This window comes from Passer montanus, unplaced genomic scaffold (assembly GCF_014805655.1).
Source record: "Passer montanus isolate IOZ18808 unplaced genomic scaffold, ASM1480565v1 scaffold1, whole genome shotgun sequence".
NCBI classification, from domain to species: domain Eukaryota; kingdom Metazoa; phylum Chordata; class Aves; order Passeriformes; family Passeridae; genus Passer; species Passer montanus.
In genome coordinates this window covers 9,979,692-10,003,064 of record NW_024356504.1, presented here as the reverse complement: position 1 = coordinate 10,003,064, position 23,373 = coordinate 9,979,692, and the positions used below count along the sequence as shown (strand labels likewise).

Sequence of the window (23,373 nt, the reverse complement as noted above, 5' to 3'; positions counted from 1 at the left end):
GCAAAATAAAAATTCATCAAGAAGAGCATTTTCTAAACAAGTAAGTCAGCATAATGAGCTAAAAATTAAGGAATAAGACCCTCTAAATTTAACAGTAATTTTTAATCTGAGGCTGAAACACCCAATAATATAACTGAGATGGTTTTGCAGTAAGCAGTTGTTCTGCTGTATATTTGAAAAACTTCCAGGGCAAAAGGAAGTATAGCCTTTTGCATTACACTGTAATGAGCAGATTAATTAAGGTAAGAGCTGTATTAAAGCCCATGTATGACAAGGAATGCCCCATCTCTGGCAGCCAGCTGGTATCCTCAGTTTTCATATCAAGGTGCAGTATTTCTGGAGCACTGATTTTTCATCAGGATGGAATCCATAATGCTACAAAAGTGAAGTGGCACAGAATCAGCCCTCTTCTTTTATACAAAGGATTATAAAAGGAATTTAAAAACACAGACATTTTAAGCAGATTTAATTGTTCAGTTGAGATAAAAGATATTAAAAGTACTAAAAATAGCAACTACTTTTTTTTCAACTGACAAAGCATCAGATGTTATTTGTTCTTCCACCCAGCAAACAGAAACCAGTTGTTGGGATGTCAGCTGTTGAAAAAATCGAGTGAAAGTTAAAATGCTCACTGGAAAAGCACAGTTGAATTAAGCATAGTCTGCACAGATCAGTCAGAGAAGGTCATGCTTTACTGACACAGGAGTACTGTGAAGACGTTACTGCCATGACTGATGAAAGGAATTCAGTAGATTTATGATACCCTCATTTGACAATGCCCTTCCCTCAGAAATTAATGACTACAGGACAGTGCTAGGACATCAGGAGTAAATGAAACTGTTAGTTAAAAATAAGAGCTGGAAAAAATACATTTGAAAGCTTATTTTAATGTTTTCAGGGGGAGATATGCAGGTCTAAATCAAACTTCTAGTACACCCATGTTATTTGCTTTGGGACAAGGATGCTGACTCCTTTTAAAGGGCAACTAAATTACAAGGAGATTACATTACCCAAAGGAATCAGTAGATGACCAAGTTGACTCTGTTATTTAAAATGCTTAATACGGACCAGCAGGACAACCACTTACCATGGGAAAAAAATGTGTTGAACCATGGTGAAACACAAGATCTTTACTGAGTCTTTGGAAAAACTCAAACATAAATTAACTGATGTATACCTACATTCAGCAGATATTGTACCTACATTCAGCAGCTTTTTAAATGCCTGCCTGGAAGATACAGATGTGTAAAACTTTTTTCATAAATTCTATCAGTGCCTCTACTGGAAAAAAAACCTCCTTATATAAATATTAAGCTACCCAATACAACAAGAGCAGATCTAGTACAGGATCTTAAGAATTTCTGATAGCACACGGAAGGTGTCATCTTCTATGAAATGCAGCAAGTTTTCAGAGTAATTGCTGAAGAACTCTATCAGATGTACATTACAATTTCTTTGTTCCCTCTAATTGAAACTTGTGTTATTAAGTTACATTCAAAAAATGCTGATTTTTCTCCTAGATGAGAATTGGTATGAAGTAATCAGAATAAAACCAAGACTGTGAAAGTCCAACTGGGCCAGAGAACCAGAAATTAAGTGCGAGAGATAAGCTTGAAACTAGGATAAGGGATAACTAAAGGCTGGATAAAACATACATATCCATGACAATGGGACATTATCACTCTTAGAATCATTTAAAGTTCCGTTTGGTTTTTTGCCCTGAACTTTTCCTTCCCTTGATCTGGTCTGAAGGGATTTTATTGTTCATACCTTTAAGATAAGTGTTTTCTGCAAGGGAGACAATCTGCTTTATCCAGTTCATATGTTAAAAGACACCATGGTTGTTGGCGCTTTCAGCCCCAGTGTAGGTTCTGTACATGCACAGGGATCCTTCCCCAGTGAACTCAGGACTCCAGACCCCAACATGATTTCCTCTGCTTCACAGCACGTCATGTACAAACACTAGCCAGTAGCCTGAACTCCCTACATCTCTGAAAACTGAGATTTCCAGATGGCAAGCTGATCTGACTTGGTTACTGAAACAGTGCTGTAGATACCAAAGGAACTAGAGCAGATGGAGTGACACCCTTAGCTGATTATTTCTGAGCAATGGGAAAGGTAGCTCAGGTATGGATGAGCACTGCAGCTCATTATCATTTTAACCAAGCCATCTTTATGTAAAGGTTTTAAAACAGAACCAAGTTACCATGGAAACTGATTGAAGCAAAGACTTACTGTAAATTCTTTTCTAGACAATGATAACAGGACTGACAGGTGGGCTGTAAAAGGAGAACGAATGCAATACAGAGTAAGGCACCTTGACCTGTTTCCCCTTCTTAGAAGTGTTGTCATTTATAGCTCTGCTTTATCTCTATGTTTTCTATGGTGATATATTGAAAATATTTTAGAAGCAGCTCCCATCTAAATGAACCTTTTATTTTGTCATAATCATACTTGCAAGGAGATATAAAAAAAAGAGAAGAGAGCTACAGGGCAGGGCACTCCACTTATTTTCTCAAATTATTCTGTCTTACTAGAGCCATCAGGGAGCGAGAGCCATCTCTCAGGAAACACATTTGCATAAAGTGCCCTTTCCCACCAGTGTTTATATTTTGGTCTTGAAATACACTCTAGGTACGTTTACATCCTAGCACACTGCTCCCCGTGTACACTGTGAAAGAAAGTAACAGGAATTAAGTGATTTTACTGAAGAAATACCTCTTCTCCCTTTCCCATAAATTTACAAGTATACCAACTTTCTGTAATCGCATTAAAAAATTATTTGTCTCTGTAAATATCTTTCTTAGCCTGATGGATGATAGTAAGAATAACAGATTAGAGTACCTAGCCTTCAAAACACAGTGCCAGAGTTTTGAGAAAGGAAGTTGGCAGAATGAACAGCAGAGCTTGTACCTTTTCCACTTGGAATAGTTAGCTGGCAGCACTGGAAAAGATTTCAGCATATGAATATGCAATTTTTTTTTTTTTTGGTTGTAATTCTGTGCTGGGTGTTTCTACCTGCTGTGCTTAATTTCAGAATCTCGCATTATCATTAGAGAAAAATAACATCTTTTGCAATACAATATTCTACGAAAAGGAAGGAAAGAGAAGGGGGAGATTTTCTCCTAGATGAGAAAAAGAGGAATTCTTGATTTTGTCCTGATACTTTTCTAGCCCAAAGTTTCTCCTTGGTTCTACCTCCCAGCTGAGCTGTGTTTGCACATGCCCTTCTGACACAATCTATAAAACAATTTTCTTCCAAGTTTTAGGAGGTTTGCTGTCACCAACAGACATGTTTGGTCCCAGCACACTAGAACCACAACAGACAGTCACCTTTTCCAGCAGGTTTGCCTTACAGCTAAAAGTAACAGCAGCAGCTGCTTTTGTTGTCAGAAGTAAATATACTTCTCACCTTCAGTCTCTGCCTTTGTCAGCACTGAGGGTGTGGGGACTTGACAGATGGCTCCTGCTAACATATCACAGATAAAATGGTATTTGGTGTATGGCATAAGTTTCCAGGCAAATAAGAATGTTTTTCATTTAATATCATCCCTGTGCAAAGCTGGAAACTTAATAAAATGTGGCAGGCTCTAAGGCAACACATCTTGACATGTCAAAGTGTATGAGGATGAACCCAGTGGCAGAACTCCCTGATAAATGATGCACAAGGCAACTTCTACTTGTCATGAGTGAGTTTTGATTCCTGTGTTTATTATCTGTAAAGCTTTTTGCCAATCAGACAAAGCAAAACACAAATCCTAATTCTACTCTCTTTATGCAAATTACAACTTCTGTTCTGTCCACTGTACAATATTTGGGTATCTGAGCCACAGAAAGCTGCCAGTCCAGGCTCAGCTGTCAGACACACTTGTGCAGAGGTTTTGCAGTCCTTGAGCCTGGACACTCAAGGACTCCTTGCATTGAAGGTAGAACCATTTAAAGAAAGCCATTTTAAGTACTTCTATGCTTTTTGTCCTCATTCTGACACAAATCCTACTGGAAAGCAGTCAAAAAATATAGCTGCTGTTTTCCAAGCAAATAAATTCCCCATGAACATAAAAATTATTTCAAAATGGGTTTTTTAATTCTAGAAATAGTATCCCAATAGTCAACAGTTTAATAAAATTGAAATTCCTTGGCACTACTGTACATTCCCAATTTTAATTATTTTTCATATCTGGTTGTGTGACAAAAATGTGTTGTTTCAAATAATCATCAGATTCCACAAAGATGTTTATCTTGGACTTAAGGAAGTCCGAGGTTTAGATATAAGAATGTTGGTAATAGTTAAGGTCATAACACAGGACAGTATAATTTTAATTTACAAATTCTCACCTAAAGGCATGATTTTTCTAAGCAAAGGTGGGGAAAACATGCAAAAGAGATGGAGGAGGGATTGTTTGGAACTGGAAAAAGCCAAGATATAAGTTCTGGGAGAAAAAAAACAACCACAACAAAAAGAAACAAAAATACCGCAGCAATCAAACAAACAAAACCCCAAATCCCAACAAAAAAAAACCAAAACAAATCAAAACATACCACCAAAAAACATCAGAGTGGTAAACCAGAAAACTGAACAGACAAACCATAAAACCACAGTTTTAAGTTTTACACAGTTTACAGAATTACCAATCATAATTTAAGGATAACTCTTCCAAGCCTGATCAGAATTCTGTGAAAATCACTGAACTTTGCAGAGGTGTCTCAGCCAGGCACCTTGTAAACTTCAAGACCAGGCCTAAAATAAATCAGGTCAGTGGTGCAAGTAAACTAGTCTGTGCCACCTCTAAGCATGAGTGGTCACTCTAAAGGTGTTGTTTGGGCTTCCAGAGGGCAACTTGACAAACACTTCTATTCTCTGTTTCTCATAGCATGCATTTTCTAAGACACACACTATTTCTACACGGTTGTGTTGACACATTTTGAGAAAAAAAATGTATATAAATAGGTTACATGCATGGATTTAAGTGGTTAACAGTATGAAATTATGTCAATACTCATATCTGCAAATTTACTACTTCAGTACTTGGCCTCAAGTATCTAATTGTTCCATCTCTGTTTTCATGGAAGACAGAAAAAAATGTAATGAAACAATAAGTCTGTCATTGACACATCTGTAACTCACGCATTTTTGTCGATGCAGGTTTTTCAATACAGAGTCCACACTGGTTTCATATGTGATGAGGAGACAAGCAAACAGTGGAGAACAGCAGTAGATACAATGCAGATAAGCAAGAAAGAAAAATTAAGGATGAAAAGACGGAGCTGTTTCTAGGAAATCAGGTAAGGAATTCGGATGATTCTCGATAAAGTGTAAAAAGTACAAAGAATTGTGCCAAGTAGTTTATCCTGCCCTTCCTGGTATTTCTGAGAATTCCTTCTATATGTGTCTAGGACATATGCACACACACGATACATATACCCTACAAACCCCCACTGACACAATGAATTTACTTTTTGAGCAAAATTGCTGTTACTCTCAGTGCAAATATTTATTATACTGGTATCCTACAGTTCTTTTCATAAAATCAATTTCCTGTATTTCATTTTATTTCCTTTAAATAAACCATTGTACTAGTTGTTACAGGAAGCCAATTGAGTAGTGGTTTGACAGAGGAGTAAAAGTGAGTTGTGCTATGTGTGCTCCTGTTCCCCCAAGTGTCAAACCTTACAATGTCCTGTCCTCAAACCCTTGGGACATTACAAGCACAGTGCAGAAAAGCACCATCTCTTATCACCCACCCCTCCCTTCCTAGGTGACAGGTGGAAAGTTTGGTTAGAGCTTGGGCACACTTACATTTCCTAAGCATGACCGGAGAGGAGTAGAAATACATTTACCAAAGACCAAATCTGGACAAACAGGGAAGAACAATTCATCCTTTCCTCATCTGCTCTCCTGCTTTGGAGAAAAGCTGCTGCACCACTTGTAGTGTCACAGCAGGAGCACAAACGTGGTGGAGACTGTATAATCTCTACTCCCCAAAACAAACTGGACACTAGGCTAACTGCACATTACCTGATGGAACTGTTCATGACAGAAAAATCCTATAAAATTTTTAGCGACACTTACTTTCAGAATAGTCTGAAATTATATTTTTGCCACAAACAGAAGATGAAAAGAAAACCACAGCTAAACATTACAAATCTACTTAATAAATACCTCTCCCTTTCACTCACAAAACTAAAGATAACCTAAGGTGCTGGTATAGCAACACACATCAAGTATGAAGAAATGATTACCTACAGGTTTTTGCATTCCTAAGTAACACCATCAGCTTATCACACCCATTTAGTATATCCACGAAGCAGAAATTGCTTTAGAGTTTAGTCTTGTAGAAGTACTTTAACTCATCTACCAAATCCTTATTTATGCTAATATTTAGTTTTCATAGAACAGCATCTAATGCTTCCAGACAGCACCTTTCAGAAGACTGACTCCAAACCTGTGGAAATTCACAACTGAAAAAACATGTTCCATGAATTCCCAAGAGCTCTAAAGACATTAAAACATCCTTAGCCAAGCCTCACAAACTATACAAAACTCATTATTACTGTTAACATACCATTTACGTGTTGCACAGTTCACTGTAACACAATACTCTGCCGATGATAACTTTGTGCAGTTTGGTAGGACTGCCACATGATGGGACATTCTGTCAGTTCCTGGTTGCTGTTGATTGATGGCTGCTGCATGCTTGCAGAGTATCAGCAAGGATGTCTCCAATGGGAGAAGCAGCATCATACAGCTGGAGTTTCTCTAAGACGTGCAATTTTCATGAGTTACAAACTTGGGAATGTCACACTGTAAAAGCTACATGATAAAAGGCACTGCATGGTGTTACAGCTGATTCCATTTGCCATATGGTATGTTATTATTTTGCATTACTTTGGGGAGGGTACTAAAGTGAACGAACAGAACACACTCAAAGCATATAGAAAAACGAGGGCAAATTGCATAGTTCTTAATTATATCAATAAGGTCTGTAACTGAAACAGAGATGCAACTAAATGAGTTGAAAGTGCAGTACACTCCAGCTACTGAAAGCAATAAACTATCAGGAATATTTTAACAGGAAGAAATTGCCAGCGACGATATGTAAAGGCCTACAGACAACATTAAAGTGGATTTGACTTAAAAGTCAGCAAATGCTATGTGTAATGCTACACATATTCCCAAAATATGATTTTACATCAAAGATAATTTTATGTGAGGTAGGCTGGAGAAAACATTTAATCAGTAATCTCTAAATGAGATTCCACAGGCACACCTATAATGAAACCAATACATTAATTATTAAAACAAAGTGGAAGGGCATTTGCTGAAAACAGCTAAAGTGAAACAATAATTAATTGTGTCCATTTGATATCAGGTAAGTGAGCTGTCCCTAGGACCTAAGAAATTTCAAAATAAACAACTCCAAATTTAAAAAGGCTTTCACTTTACAATATATCAGAATTCACAAGCAGAATTTTCTGACTGAAACAAAATCCAGCCAAGGTTAGATCATTCTTTGGGAGCTATTATTCAGTCACCACTGAAAATTTTAAATCAGGAATATTGTGATACCAATACCAGAAATATAGAGGCCTGCTGGTTTTGGGAGTAGTTTGGCTCTCAATGCCATAGTCTATTGAATAAGACATTTTAAGATCTGTTAAAAGAACAGAATGTTTTCAAATAATTCATTGTAATTGTGTAGTATTTCAGATGACATCTTCAAATCTGTCATCTATTCAAGTGTTCCATTTGAGCAGCCAAAAAGTAGATTGCTCCATTTAGCCAGACCTCTAGCATGATTAAATCAGATAAATTCTATTAATCCCAAATATTTCCTAGTATGGGTTATGCAGTGTGCTTTCTCATTAGTTTTTACCAGCTATTATGAAGATTTTTTTTTAGTAAGTCATTTAAGTGTGTTAATGTCATTTGAAGAAAACAGAAAGCTCTCAGGTAAGTAAATAGAGGACCATGGCTCTATGGCCCTTGCTAGCTTGGACTCACTGCCAAAACCCACGGGGTGCAGTTTACCAGTCTCAGGGTTTGCCACTGCACTGGTTAACATCTGCAAATACTTGCTGCCCAGTAATGGTAGGAGGGGCCAAGCTGTAATTGCTGTGCAAATTACTGCACCCGTTCTCATTTCTCAGCTAATGGTAACACCAACTCGTGACACATTCTCCAGCATCTTATCAAAATCCATGAAGTTTTCACACATCTCAGTGTGTGCCATTCATGTTTCTGTTCCAGCCATAAAAAAAGGCTGATGGCAGGAATGACGGATGTCACTAAATGAAGGTTATTATTCAGTGAGAGATAAAGAAAGGAAGGGAGGGAAGAAGCCAGTTCTCACTACTATACTCAAGGGTGTTCTTCCTTTTTAAGGGAGAAACAATCTTGAATATGAGTTAACAGACAGCTCAAGTTTAAAGACACAGTGTTGTAAATAGACTTGCTAAATTACCAAACATTTGTCTGTTGTTATCTTCTTTAAAGAAAATCTGTTTATTAGTGAATGACAGAGCAATATTTGTATATTTTTTCTTCTAAGAACAAATTCAATTCAGTACTAATGAAAGATAACTAGTGTTTGACAGAATTAGTGTTTACCTTACCCTCCTACACTGGGAGTTCAAAACTAAATTATTTTAAATGCTTTGATTTCTGCTATTCTGACAAACTCTGTCACCTTGACAATAACCATAAATGAATGTGTTAGTTATGATAAATTTTCAGTGCAGCAGTTCTAAAATGGGAATGGAAAATAACTTTTTAAAATACTTAGTAATTTCTTCTGAAAAGATAGAAATGTTTAATTAAATGTGGAAAATAGATTTAAGTAAGAATTCGTCAGATAAGAAAAAATCTTATCATAGCATGTTATTATTTCTACTATTATTTTTTACAAAATTTACAAACTATTCAAGATTCACATGTAAAACTCAGAAAAACATCAAGAAAATTATAAATTATAGAGTTTGGGAGTTGAAGTCAAGGAAAGAATCGTGTTCCAAAGCTTCCTCATGATGAAGTTTTTTCTGCTAGTTCAATTCATTTAGGCACTTAATTTTTTTGATTAATTGATCATGACAGTACTATAATATAATATTGATTACCTTACATGTGTTCACTTTCAATGTGTTCAGTTAGTTTAAGGAAATGCTGGTAGGCCAAGAATTTGCTGTGTTTCACAGGAAGAACATTGAATTACATTCATGAAGATCAGAAATAAGGTATTTCTATCCAACCACAGTTTTTAAGTAAGCAAGGTTGATGAGTAGCAGTATATAAGAGGATTTCAGAGAAGACAGAATCTTAAAGCTGTAACCTATTCAAGAGTACACTGACCACTATAAAGCCATCCTGTCAATTACACACACGTTGGTTTTAGTGAAAATGCAGTATTTGAAAATTTGGAAAAATGGTAATGTAAAATAATAAACTGGTTATATAAATAATAACTGGAATAATAAAATTGCTAGTACAGTCAACCTGACTTTCATTTCCAGATGCACTACTAAGTCCAATTTTATCAATACACCTCTACTCAAAAACTTGAAAAATAAGCAACTGCTCTGTGCCTTAGAGGTGCCTCAGACCTAGCTAAACACAATTTGCGTGTATTTTAGGCCTGCCTTCTTTTGATATATAGTTCAGTTTTCAGCTCTCACATGTTTCTTCTGAAAAGATACTTGCTGGATATTTGCAGTACATTATGAACAGATGTTATACCCACTCTGCTGATTTGTGTTAGAGTACTTGTCTCTTCCATGGATTATTAAGTGTTGAAACCATAAGTGAACAATAGTATAGTAAAGAAAATATTTAGGATTTCAGTGCTTTTTCTAAATGAAGTTGTTCACAGCTGGTGCTTCCAAATTCTTCCTTAGTTCTCTTCCTTATTCTGCTTCCAAAATGCTTCCTCATTCTAAATCTAAGTCTTTTTATGGCAGCAAAAGCTGACAGACTCTCAAGGTAAACAACTGGCAACGATTCAAATCCTCATCACTCAGAATGATTCTCTGTAGTTCAGAAGAAACCTCAATACCATTTCAGAGTAAGGGCCACAATATGCCCTTAACAGTCCAGCAGTGTTATTTGTTATTTTTAGGGGAAGTTTTCGGTAAGCAGATCCCAATTTGCAAGCGAGGCCTTTTAACTGCCATGTATGTCTACACTGCACAAATGGCCAATCCACTCTCGAGAACTGAACAGCTTCCTAAGCCCTTTTCCCCAGAGATGCACCTCTGTGGTTTTGATATATCATATATGTTCAAAGGAAAACAATTATTCAAAGTAAACAACAGAATCTGAAAAATGAACAAGATGAAAAGTATAGAACAGTGTTTTCTGAGCAAGACTCTGCCACCCTTCTTCACACCCTCATCTCCAAGAACACTTATACCTGATCAAGCTGCATCCTAAAAGCAACATTAATTGCTTTCCTGGAACAGACTAGTGAACTGAATGCTCAGATGATCTCTATAATTTCTTATTTTTAAAGCCAGTGATGGCAATAAAATCATGCTAGCAACAATTACAGTATAAATTGTACATAACTGTAGAGAAATAAACCTGCACAGCACCTAAGCCTACATCAAAATGCAATAAAGTGGGAGGGTTTTTTTTAAACTAGAAAATACAAGACTGAGCAGGACTGAAAATACCCTTTTGTAATTCCCTGCTTATCCCAGCAAAAGACCATGTGATTTCCAAAAAGTGTATTAAAACATAAGAGATATAAATTCCTTTTAGCTGTTTAAAATATTTTTTTGACATTGCAAATGACAGTAAATGTGATTAATGGTTGCTGATAATTGGAGTTTCATTTGAGTGGTTATTACTTGTCAGTGACAATTAATAGCTCCACAAACCCCCCATTCATTTCACAATATTAAAGAATGATGGCTTGTGGGAATTATGCTAAACTAGCACATTCAATTAGATTTTGAATTTTATAGTATATTGAATAACAGTTTATGGTTTTATAATAGCAGTGATGGTTTATTGTTGCATGGTAATCGCTCTCATTACATGTATGCTTATCCAGAGAGTTACAATTTCTATACCCATTAAAATTACTCAATTACATGTTAACATTTCTTTAAAACTACAGTGCTTTGGTCTTTATCAGTAGTTTTTAATGACAGTTACATTGGTTTTGTCCCAGTATTTGATGGGCAAGATGCAATGTGTAAGGAATGCAAAAGCAGCTCACGCTCCTTGGTATCAAGCACCAGGCTGGAATGACACCTGGGATGGCCACCAAGCTGCAAGTGTCCTGCTACAGCTGGCTGGGCTCTACATAGCAGGCAGCAATTGTCTCATCTGACCATTCCTCAGAATAGTAGGAAGAGAGGAGGGGAAATCTTCAGTAAAGGGAAAGATACAGGTTTTTGGAGAATCACCTCCAAACTTGAGAAGTATCCTCCCTTTGGCCTTTTCTCCAATAAAAAAAACCCATAACTTCCTACTTCCCACAGTCTGAAGAGAGAAAAAAACCAAAAAAACACCACAAAGCACCACAACAGGAAGGGGGAAGGAATCATGACTGGCAGAGAGAAGCCCATGACAGAAAAAGAGCTATGTAAAATAAAGTTGACTGAAAATGTTGTTTGCACCAGGACAAAATGGTGCATAGAGTTTAATGTGAGAGACTGGAAAGGGTATTTTTTTCTTTTTTAATGGGACAACATAAAACTTAATAGAACAATTTTTAAAGTTTCTTAACTGAGAAAGCAGCAGGCTTTGAGGTTTAACATGCGTATAAGATAAATCTTGAAAATGTAAGTAGACTAATAAAAATTCTGCCACTCAGGAAGCCAGTGCACTTCTAACACAGATATCTATATTGTCAGGAGCTAAGTCACAGATCATTCAATAAAGTTTAACAAAGCAGGAAAAGGAACAAAGCAGAGAACAAGCTTTGTAAAGTTAAGGCACCTACTGATTTCACTTGCATAAATGCTTTTGCCTAGGACTCTTCTTGACTTCAATTTTCTGATACAGAGAATAGCAATTGTATGAGAATAAATCTTTCTTCTGCTTTGTCTCTTATTTCAACATGCTCTTAAAATCTACTGGTAATTTTACTCTTCTACTTTACTCTTAGACAAATTATCAAACATACCTCCCAAATAACGAATATTCTACTAATTCAATCTTGTAATTTTCTTCCAAACATGGAGGTTATCCTAGTGTAATACAAGGTAAGATGAGAACCTCTCTCACAAACACTGAATTATTTCAGCAAACTAAATTAAGGAAAAAGTCAACAGTAAAAATGAGTTATGATAATTCTAGCAAAATTCCAAGTCAAAACTGCCACCCATTGCACATTCTATTTTATGCAATAATTCTCCATCCAGCAGTGAACATTTCCAAGTCACTGCTAAACTCAGAATGAAGTCAATGAGAACAGGGTCAAGACCTTTCTTATTACTATTTGATTAGTTTGTGCAGGTTTGCAAAAGCAGAAAATTGCTGTTTGTGACAGGGGAAGCTCCAAATATGTACTTGTTTGTTTCACTGGAAAAATAATAATATGAAAGTTATAATGTTATATTATAATATTATATATATATATCTATAATATTATAGAGATATATGTAAAACCTCTCTGACTTACTTTTCTTGTGGCCTTTGGGCCATCTGTTCAGAAATAATTTTTCTTATGTTTTAATGATACTACTATTAGTTATTTGTTGTATATTAGCACTTCACAGCTCTCATTAGCATTTGTTCTACTTTGGCAGAGACTGTATAGATCAGGTGAAACCAAGTGGAGAATAAGTTGGGACTAAAATAAAAAACTAAAAACTAACAAGCTTTGCAATTCCCAAAGTAAATTTTGGCTAAGTGTAGATTAGGTGGCTTTTTAGACCAGTTGTTTCTGTTATAATTTCTTTCCAATTCCCAATGCTAGGTGGAAAATGAAATTAAAAAAAAAAAAAAAACCACAAAAAAACCCCAAAAAACAAACAAACAAAAAACCACCATTAAATTAAATTATGACGTAAAAGATCATGACTAAGAAGAACAAAGTACATGGCACATATATCAGTAATCTGATGGAAAAGGACAAGGAAGTTCAAAAAAGCAATTCAGTTCTATTCTTTGATCCAATTTAATGAAACTTTAATCTTGCTATTGTAAAACTCAAATTCAGGCATTGCAATGCCTGTAGATACAATTCTAATGTTGTATTCAGACAAATAGATTCCACTGGTCAGTAACTCTCAGATTTGATAATATCAACAAAGAGAGTCCTATAAAATGTGTCCCATATCCAACACTGAATTTATCAGGTGGCCCTTTGTTATTAAGACTCAAGACTTCCTTATTAAGATTTAAGAACTTCTGGCAACATCATATAATGCATATTGGTAATCCAATTACTGTTTTCAAAATATAGTAATTTATTAACACATCAGGGAACTAGATATTTCCTTAAAGTAAACTCCAGGGCATAGATTCCAGCTTCTGTGTACCTTGCTCCTTCTCAAGTACCAAACAGCTTTAGTATGCCTGGGGCCATAAGATAATTCAAATGGCACATTTTCAATAGCATAAAACTCATCAGAACATGTATGCAAAAATTTAGAAGCTGAAACATGTGTTTTGTGCTTTGAAGAATTGTTTGTTGTTTTGTTTTGGGTTTTTTTTTCCCTATGAGTAGTACCTGTAAGTATTGAGCACAGCAAAGTCGAGCAAGAACATAAGCTGGAAGCAGGAAAGAGGAATAGGCCACACAAATACTCTGTTGTTCAAATGAAATTGAGGCTGCCTGAGCATGTTTTATAAACTAGGAGAAAACATCTGCTAGAAAAGCTCTCACCAAACCATTAGCTGCTCCATCTTTTCAGAGGATGTTTTATATCCTAGTGGCTTTGTCCAGAAAAATAATTATATTACTACAAAGTGAAAGGGGAATGAATTCCCCCACATGTACTGTGCTCTGGTAGACTATAATGTCAGAGATAAAGGTTATCTTTAACCCTTACCGTAAAACTATGCATTTTTTAGAATTTGTGGGGTTTTTGCTTTTTTACTAATCGTAAGTATTGCAATGAATGTAGAATTTGATCTAAAAGAAGAAATTAAAAACTTAACAATTTATTGCTGCTGTGTTTATGCTTACAGTTTGTAGCATCATTCCTGAACTTCAGAAGAGGCAAGATTCTTTTAGCCTACATGGTCAGTGTAAAAATTCTCTCTACCCTACTTCTGCCTTAAAAATGAAAAAAAAAACCCAGAAACTTCAAAAAGAGTTTGGCTGCAATTTTCAGTAGAAGGCTCATCAGTATTTGCTATAGTTTCACAGCAGGAAAGACCCCACAATTATACTGTTTTCAACAGATGTCTATCACAGCTGCTATATTAACATCATTGCACTGCTTATCAGGTGCATGGGTTTCACACATATGCCTTCTCTGATTCATCCTTCTTACTTTCTAGAATTTATGTTCAATAACCAGGCAAAAGCTTCTCTGAGCTATCTGAGCAGGAGGTATTTGTTCTATACTCTGCAGTTTCCTCTCCAGCACTATAACATACATCAGCTGCTAACAGTTAATTAATTAGTGCATTTGCTGTTCAGTCTCTTAAAGAGGGAAATTAAATTTTGTGGCCTTAACCTAGAAGAACATGAACTGCAAAAACACACATATTTAAACAGGTCAAATTACTTCCCTGGCACGTGGGAGAGGGAGCTGTAGACTTGACTCCTATCGCAGGTGGCACTTGACTTGATGTTCACTGATTGTATCAATGACCAGAACGATTGCATCAAACACTGGCAAGAATGCCCTCTCCTCTCATGGAAAAACTATTTATCCACTCCTACAAGGGGCTGTACCTATGACTATAACTGAGTCCATAATTAATCAATCACTCATCTGAATTCTGCTTACATTTGCCTGAAACTGACAGTCTTGGTGAGAGACAACTAACCAGTCTTGGAACACTGTCAGTGCTAGGAATGTACCACTTGAATTCATTCATCCTGGAAAACTGAAGACTACATTGCCATCACTCCCCAGAATGATTCAATAGCTCCTATTTACATGCATACACTGACGAGAACAATTGTGGATCATCATTTTTACTAGAAATATTGCTGACACCTATGTGCATTAAGCAAATGATGCCCAGATATCTTGGAAACCATGATAAACAGAACTGTTTGGAAATACTCCAGTGAACAGATTTTTTTTTTCAAGATCCGTTTCCATAAACCAGAAGTATTTTCCTTAACTGTTTTGGATTTTATGAATTTTCACTGAATGCAAGTCACATTGATAGGATCACTGTCTGGACTCTTGACAGGTTGCCCCAGGAAATACAGAAATGTTTCAGATTTTTTTAGTTCTGAGCAAATATGATGTTTTGAGAAAAACTGGGATTAATTAATGCAAGATTGAAATCTTCTTTTCTTAAGCTTTTTAATGCCTATTATTCCCACTTTTCATATATGGTTCCCAAAGTAATATTGAGAATGACCTCTAAAAGGTACTTCAAATTTTGGACTCTAGCAATGGCCTCTTAAAGCCTTTATAATTCTGCAGGCAACTGCAGCTATGTCATCATACAAACAAAAGAAAAAAAACCATCCCAAACAAAAGAAGTTACAGATGCTTTTTCAGATACAGAACTAGGGCAACTTTCAAGAAATAATTTTTGCCTGAATTTTTTGTCAGCTTTAAGTTTACCTGATAAGCCTATGTCAGTTACAAATTGTTTCTACAAGAGCAGATTTTATCTTATGATTTGTATGACTATCAGTAGAAATAAGAAGCCAGGGGAATAAAAGGCTTTTTTTCTCATGCTAGATAGGGAGCTTAATTAGCAGTAATTTAATTCTGAGAACAACTCTCACTGCCTCTCTTATTTCACAGAAGAGATACTACTGCTGAGATACTTTGCCATATTTTTCCTTCCAACAGGAAGGAATGCACCTTGAGCTTTTCCTTCTCTTTTGTAACAAAGAATTTGTATTAAGTATTTACATTGTTCCAAGATTAAAACAAAATAAACAAACAAACAAGAAAAATTAAAAACCCAAAGAAAACCAAAAACAAAACACCACAAAAGCAAACAACCAAAGCCACTAGAACCTTGTCTATAATTCACTGAGATTTGACTTTGATGAGGGTTCTTCCAGTTGAATTCACAAGGACATACGGTGGCCCAAAATTTTTAAGGAATTTTTTAGCCAGCTGCAATAAAACAGGTCATTTTTAATATTTTTCTTTTTTTCTGAAGCAAAGTTACTCATCTTCTTTAATGCTAAGCTGCAAATACCAGGAGGAGAACTGCACAGTAACATATGAGTACCTGGAAACAATGAGTTTGCTGTATGGTTCTTCTGTAGGGAGTTACACTTCAGAGTTTCAGCTCTGCAATATTTCAGAGAGAAGTGAACTACATCACTGAGGAGGTCTTGCAGAGGACCTCTCCCCTCAGCTAGTTCTTGAAGAAATAGGCATCCTAGGCAAAGTATGTGCAAACTTTGGGCTACTGTCTGGCAGTTCAACATAACAGAATACCTGTTAAATGTGCATTACTCTGCATCACCACTTTGAAATTAGTCATTTAAGGTTGGCTGTGTTCAGTGTTCAGTTCTTTCAGCCTATAAAAAAACGACAGATGGGGAAGCTGCACTACAGTTCAACAGAATAACACATTAGCTTCTAGAATTCTTCTACCTACATGCTCTGCCTGGCCTCCCACTTCCTTGGAGGCCTGAATAGATTTAACTGCTACCATAATAAAAAGCATTTCATTATGTTCTATCAAATTGGCTGGTGGTCTCTGATTATTTCTTCTTGGAAGTAAGATTTAGGAAAGTCCTTTAATACAAATATTTACTTTGTAAGAAGGATGTCCTCATGATAAACCTCTCCTGTAAATACTATCAGATGGAACTATTTCTTTGATATTTTTCTACTGCAGCTATTTTAGAAAAGGCAGCACTCTGACATTCTCTGCAATTTATTTCAGCCATTCTGCATGACTAAGACATTTTGTAAACTCAGAGTGTGAATATAGATTAAGATAATGTAATAAATTATGCAGAATATAATTAATGTGAAAATTGTTAAATGGGCAAAAAGAACAGGAAATTGAGTGAATTTGCATCAAATTCTAAACATTTTACTGTCTATTATCATTTTTATTAATCAGTATAGGCACCCTTTGTTTCTTTTATTTCTCTGAAGGGAAGAAGACAGAATATATTGCTTGGTTAACCTTCTTTTATTTTTCATTTAAAATTAGAGTCTCTACTCTTAAATTGTAGGACTTGCTTTTCTAGAACATTTATAAAGATATAGCTTCCTAAGTACTTGGCGTTATTGGCTATAAAAACCTTCATATATTCCAACCAAGAAAGAGAATCACAATGTATGCAGACTTTGCATCCCTCTGAATTATAGCAAAATGGCACTCAAATTTTTAGTAAAAGTAGTTGTTTTGTTTAGAGAGTACAATTAAATCACAAAATATTTCAGGTTAGAAACATTTCTGATTTTTAGTGTAGAAATGTAGCATCTGTATTGCAAAGTTGTTCTTTGGTAAGAAAGTTTGATAAGAAAATAAAATAAATGTAATTTAACTGCTTGTCAGTATTTTTTTCAAATGAGAAACAGTAAGAACAGTTGGAGTTTTTTTTTCAACTTTCTTTCAAAATGATTCTTAGTGGGAAAAGCTGTATGATGTAAGACAGTGCTTCCCTAGAAGATGTCAAGGTATTTAGAAGACATGTAGATGCTCTTTGGGACAAAGTTTATTGGTGGACTTGGCAGTGCTGGGTTAATGGCTGGACTTGATGTTCTTAGAGCACTTTTCCAACCTAATTCCAGGATTCTAAGACATAACCCTTGCCATAAAGAAATTCTGTATTTCAAAAAGTAACAATCAGAAATAAATTATGTCTGCAAAAGGCTTCTGTATTGGTATTTTACTTGAAAAGCAATGGAAAATCTAAAATTTCAAGACACAACAGTCTTTAATGTTCTACATTGCTTTTTTATTCAGACAGAAAAGTCTTCATCAGGAAATTGGTTAGTAATAACTCTAATAACTCTCTAGGAATTCATTATACTAATAAACAATTTGTTAAATTAAATCAAGTTAAATTATTGAAAGAAAATTCTCAAATGAGGGTTATAGGCTGAGACTTCCAAAGGAAATCAGTTTTCAGTTATTACTTGTTTTATGGTGTTTAGGTGCCACATGTGTAGATTTTTGCTTCTTTAAAAAACTTTTTAAGACTGTGTGTTTCATAAACTCCTTATTGGGCCTCATTCTGCTGGATACTTGACTTGCAAATTGAATTCTCTGTGAAAGAAGTTTATAATTGTTGTTCATGAGCTCTGCAATAAAACAGATTAGGTTTTTTTCCTGTGAGCCTACAATTTTCAATAGAATAGGTCCTTTATAAGACATATTTTAACACTCCCGTAGATTAATAATGTGTTAGCAGAAAAAGACAGGTTGAGCCTTGCTCAGTTATCCCTCCATTCCAATTACACTGTGACATTAAATCTTGTGACATTTAATAACAAAGACCATTTCACCCATGGCTGCCTCAACTGCAGACAATTTATGAAACAGCGTCGCTTCCTAAGGAACTGTTCTCAAAGGTGGCCTTCTCACATGCTGATATGTCTAACTGCCCATGTAAATTAAATAAGATGTAGCAAAGTATGTAAAATTGGTCATCTTACACTTACCTGATGGCATTGACTACAGAAAGAGGGGTTAAAGAGCTAGCAGCATTGTTTTTTGCAAGTGTAGTAATGTTAATGGACCAAAATATGAAAGAACCAGGCTACAAAACAAAGTATTTGCACATATATGTCCTATTTCTTTATAGTCTTTTACATTTTTAATATGAATTTACAGATTTAAAAATCTTCAACTTTTTTTTTTTCAAAAACCTGCCATTAAACAAAATTTAGTGGCACTACTAAATAAGCCTCTGAAGTAAACCTAGTCTTGTCTTCCTCAAAGAGGACTGAGTGACAAGATGCAGGACCAGCTGAAGATGCTGTCCAGGACAAGCATACACACGCCTTATCACAGACTACAGGCAAAGAAAGCTCAGCCAGCTGCTCATCTGGCTCCAAAAGTCAAAGATGCACAGCTTGGTCTGAAATAATTAGCCTTGTGGAAGAGCAACTGGCTTCAGGGTTTGGACTAGATTCTCCATGTGAGACCAAGCAAAAGTATACTAATGCATCAGCTGACTTGAGGATTGTCTTGAGGATTTTTGCAGCAAGTACCACTGCATGGTGGTGTAAAACAATGCTGAAACCATTTCAATTACCTTCTGCCTCTAAAACAATAAGTATATTACGTCAGGTGTAGATAAGACATTTTCATCTTTTCCTGAGAGAACTCAGAAAGAATATTGTGCAAGAAAGGCATTTTTGCCAAATACTAGTCCCCCTGCAAAATTTTACAATTTTCTACCACCATACACCCTAAAGAAAAACTGGACATAAGGTACACTAAGTGTTGAGTGCTTGCAGAAAACAATCTCACTTTACCCCATTCAATTATTCTGGTTCTAGATGATGAACGTAATGTGAGAGAGATTTCCCTGTGTGAAGGTGGCACGAACAATACAAGGAAACAGACTGGAAAAGGCTAGACTTGTATACAGCAAGGGTGCACATTTCAAGACTTAATTTAAATTTATATTTTGCTTGAATACCTAGATAGTAAAACAGACTCTTGAAAATATTTCAGTGCATGTTTCTATAGTCCTGTCTCATAGGTTTGCTGTTTCCCTTCCTACAGGAGTAGGACTTGCCATGGGCTTACTTTTTCCACAAACATTGATAAGTGTTTTTTCACCTATAGAGGAAGGTGCAATGGACTCCTTTCCAATAGCCTTCAGCTGTGCAAAACAATTATTTAGCACATGCAGGAGGGCCTGATTGTGTGGAACAGGCAGGCAGCTACAAGTGTTGGAAGTCTCACTGACTTTTTCCTTTGAAAAAATGTTTCTTAAAGCTTCAAATGATGAAATAGTAATAATAAATATCAAATGCTTCAAAATAATGCTGAACTGAGTTCTGAGGCTATGATGATATAGAAATAATTCTCTATAAACATAGATCCCTGATCCTAATGCAGGAAGTTGGAAAATATTTATGATGAAGTACAATTAAGGTCTGATTCACTGCCATTAAAGCTGATGAGGGTTCTACCCCTAACTTCCATGGCAGCAGTTCATAAAAATGTATTTACTGGGGAAGGCAAAAGTAATTAATATGTATGACTGCATGAATTCTTATACACACAGATATTATAGCTCAATACATTCCTTTTTCTAAAGTCAATGCATCTGAAAAAAAGGCAACAATTTTGCCCTGTGTCTAATTTCTTGTTATCATCTTCTTATGATATATTTTAATATTGTATCTTCATGTTTCCCATAAGCTTTCTTTTATGTCTAGAAATGTCTTCAAACTCTTCTATTTTTGCTGTGAGTTAAATTTATATATACATTATGGCCAAGTTTCTGTTAAAAAAAAAACAACAAAACTTATCTGTGAAACAGGAATTGAATTTCCTTACTCTACTTAAATGCCAGCAGTAATTACAATTCAGGACTTTGTCTCATGCAATTTCTTTGGGTTTTTAAACCAAGAATTAGAAGTTTGATAGCAAATTCAAATGAACATATTATTTGGTTTATCTGAAAATGCAGAGTCAGATCCAATTAAACACAATTAACTTCAAAAACTGCCACCACTTCTGAGGGTGAATCATATCCCTGCCAGCAGCTGAACCTTCCTGCAGTGGGAGAGTGTCTCCAAAGACTCTCACCAGCCACAAATATCCTTCAGCCAGAGGGACCAACTCTGCTGAGCTCCTAAATGTTGACATTGTCCAGTTAGTGTGGCTGCACGTGATCTGTGCAAATGCAGCACAAGGACTGTTCATTTTTGTAAGACTTTCTTGTGCTTAAATGGGCAGAGGAATTGAAGGACCAGTGAACTGCAACTTGTATGGGACTGATTAACTCTGAGAAGGAGGCAAGAGATGCCAACTAACTACTTCAGTACAAAAATGGTGATCATAGAGCAGTTCTGTACCTTCAAATAGCATTAATTTTTGTCTCTCCTAAAAATCCAACAGCACAGTCAGCTAGAGGATTCTGATAGAATTTGCCTAGAACTAAATAAGAATTTACATAAATGTAGCAATTAATGTATAAAAGTTACTTGTAGATCATAAATAAGTCAGTAATTAATGACATCTTGGCCTCTTTACAAGCTCCAGCAGTGTAAGACAGATCTTGTACTGAAGGAAAGTAGCTATTTTAGAATTCCTTTGCATTCAGGGTCCTCCAGAGAAAAGATTCAACAGGATAGCCCTGCAGAATATCTCGTTAATAAATCTCTTCTGTGATGCAACTGTAGTGCTATCTTGGCTTTTCTAACTGGACACTTAGGACTTGAGAGCTAGAGAAATAATTTGTCTCTACAGATCATCTCCATGAGCTCACTGCCTGCAATTCTGCATTAAGATGTACAAATTTTTATATGTCACTTTAAATCAGCCTGCAGCAGGTACACAGTTATTTGAAGCTATATTCCAAACATTCAGTTTAACAGAACCACATGGGCACAGAAAACCCATTCTGTCACTTAGACTGTCTATCCATTGAATAATTTGCCTAACCTGCACCTCTGCAGTGCTGTGCTGAATTTTCCAACTTTTATACTAAAGTACATTTCTTCAGATGCATAAAAGAACTCCTTGTTCTTCTGTAAAATCTGTTTCCTTTCATCTGAGAACTAAATAAAATATCTGGAATATATGTAGGGAACACAGAATGAGGAGAAGTGAATTTTGGCTATTTCTATATTGAAGGAGACAGATATAGTAAAGAAGACTTCAAGGGCCCTAAAACCATAAAGAACCTTGCTTTTGAGGTGAAAGGTGGAAAATTAAAAATTTTGGAGTAATATTTACAGACAGGAAGATTTTAAGTGCCTGAAAGCTGATGATTCTTCAACACTAAATACTGTCTCCTGATAGCTGTATTTCCATGACTATAATTAATCAGTAGCAGAACATATGCTGTTAGGCCAACTACAATTTCTGAAAAAATGTAACAGATTCAAAACACCATCTAATTTCACTAATCTCTATTTTTACAATAAGCTCTAATAAGATTTAATGCTAGTAGTCTTTCAAGAAACAGATTTATCTATGGAGTCAAGGATAAAATACATTAACATGGATAAAGAGTTTTACATTCAGGAAGAAAAAACATGGCATATATCTGATTATTTGATTAAAAATTATTAAAAAGTCACATCAAAGTGAAGAGGAAAGTTTGAAAGGATCTACACCAACAAACCACAAAAAACACTGTGTTGCTCAGTGATCCTCAGTAAAGCTGATCAAGAAGTTTCAGCCAAATTAAGAATCTCATTCTAACTCTGTGTCCACCCCTGGATTGTAAGACAAAAATAATCTAATTGTTGTTGCAAGTAAATCAGAACTATTGATATGTCAGCTCCGTGACTGTCAATCTCCTTGCCCAAAGCTCCCACCCAACAAACATCTATATATCACTGAACAGGACAACTCACTAGCTGGATGTCAGACAAACTGCTGGAACAAAATTTTCACTTCTCTCCACTACCTTTATTTGCTCTCACTGCCTTCCCTTCCAGACATCACCTGAGCCACCATGGTAATGACTATTTTAAAGCACTGTCTCTCCCTTTGCCTGTTAATACTTATTTCACTTGGAAGGAGTAACTTCGTGACCATTCCATATTCCAGTTCCCAGGTCTGAGTCATCACCCATCTTCTGCCCTCTGTGACTGTGCAATTATTTAAAAGTAAAATGCTAAAAGAGGCACGCAAGTATTTTTAAAACCCAGTCTTGTTGTGCCTACATGCCTTCTCTAACAAATAACAATCCTATACCAAAAGTTAAAACTTTCTATTTGTTGGGAATAACAGCATTTAATCTAAACACATTCTGTCCTTCAGATGTCCACTTACAGCTGAGAAAAAATATTTTTTCATATAACTTTAGTCTTCAGCTATTTCACTGCTTTCAGCTCACAGCAAAAAAAGTGTATTCATTTGCCATCTACATTTCAAATGTACCGCAGAAGTGTATTAGATTAAAAAACTGACCAAATCTATGGTTTATATAATTTCTTAAGAGTTGATTTTTCAACTAAGCAATTGCCAGAGCAAGCTATATCCAAGTATTCTACGACAAACACAAGAGACTTAGTCTTGCACCAAGAGACTGAGACTTGGATACATTTCCCCCTACAGTATAGAAGTATTCTACGACAAACACAAGAGACTTAGTCTTCACCAAGAGA

The 23,373-nt window shown here is 35.7% G+C and overlaps 1 protein-coding gene across 4 annotated transcripts in view; it reads left to right on the top strand.

Moving 5' to 3' along the window:
- Positions 1 to 23,373, top strand: part of B3GALT1 (beta-1,3-galactosyltransferase 1) — a 178,656-nt gene that overhangs the window by 75,984 nt on the left and 79,299 nt on the right. For all 4 annotated transcript variants that reach the window (XM_039731106.1, XM_039730936.1, XM_039731019.1 and 1 more), the window contains one exon: positions 5,144 to 5,283. The gene's annotated coding sequence lies outside the window, so the exon portion shown is untranslated. The remainder of the gene's footprint in view (positions 1 to 5,143; positions 5,284 to 23,373) is intronic.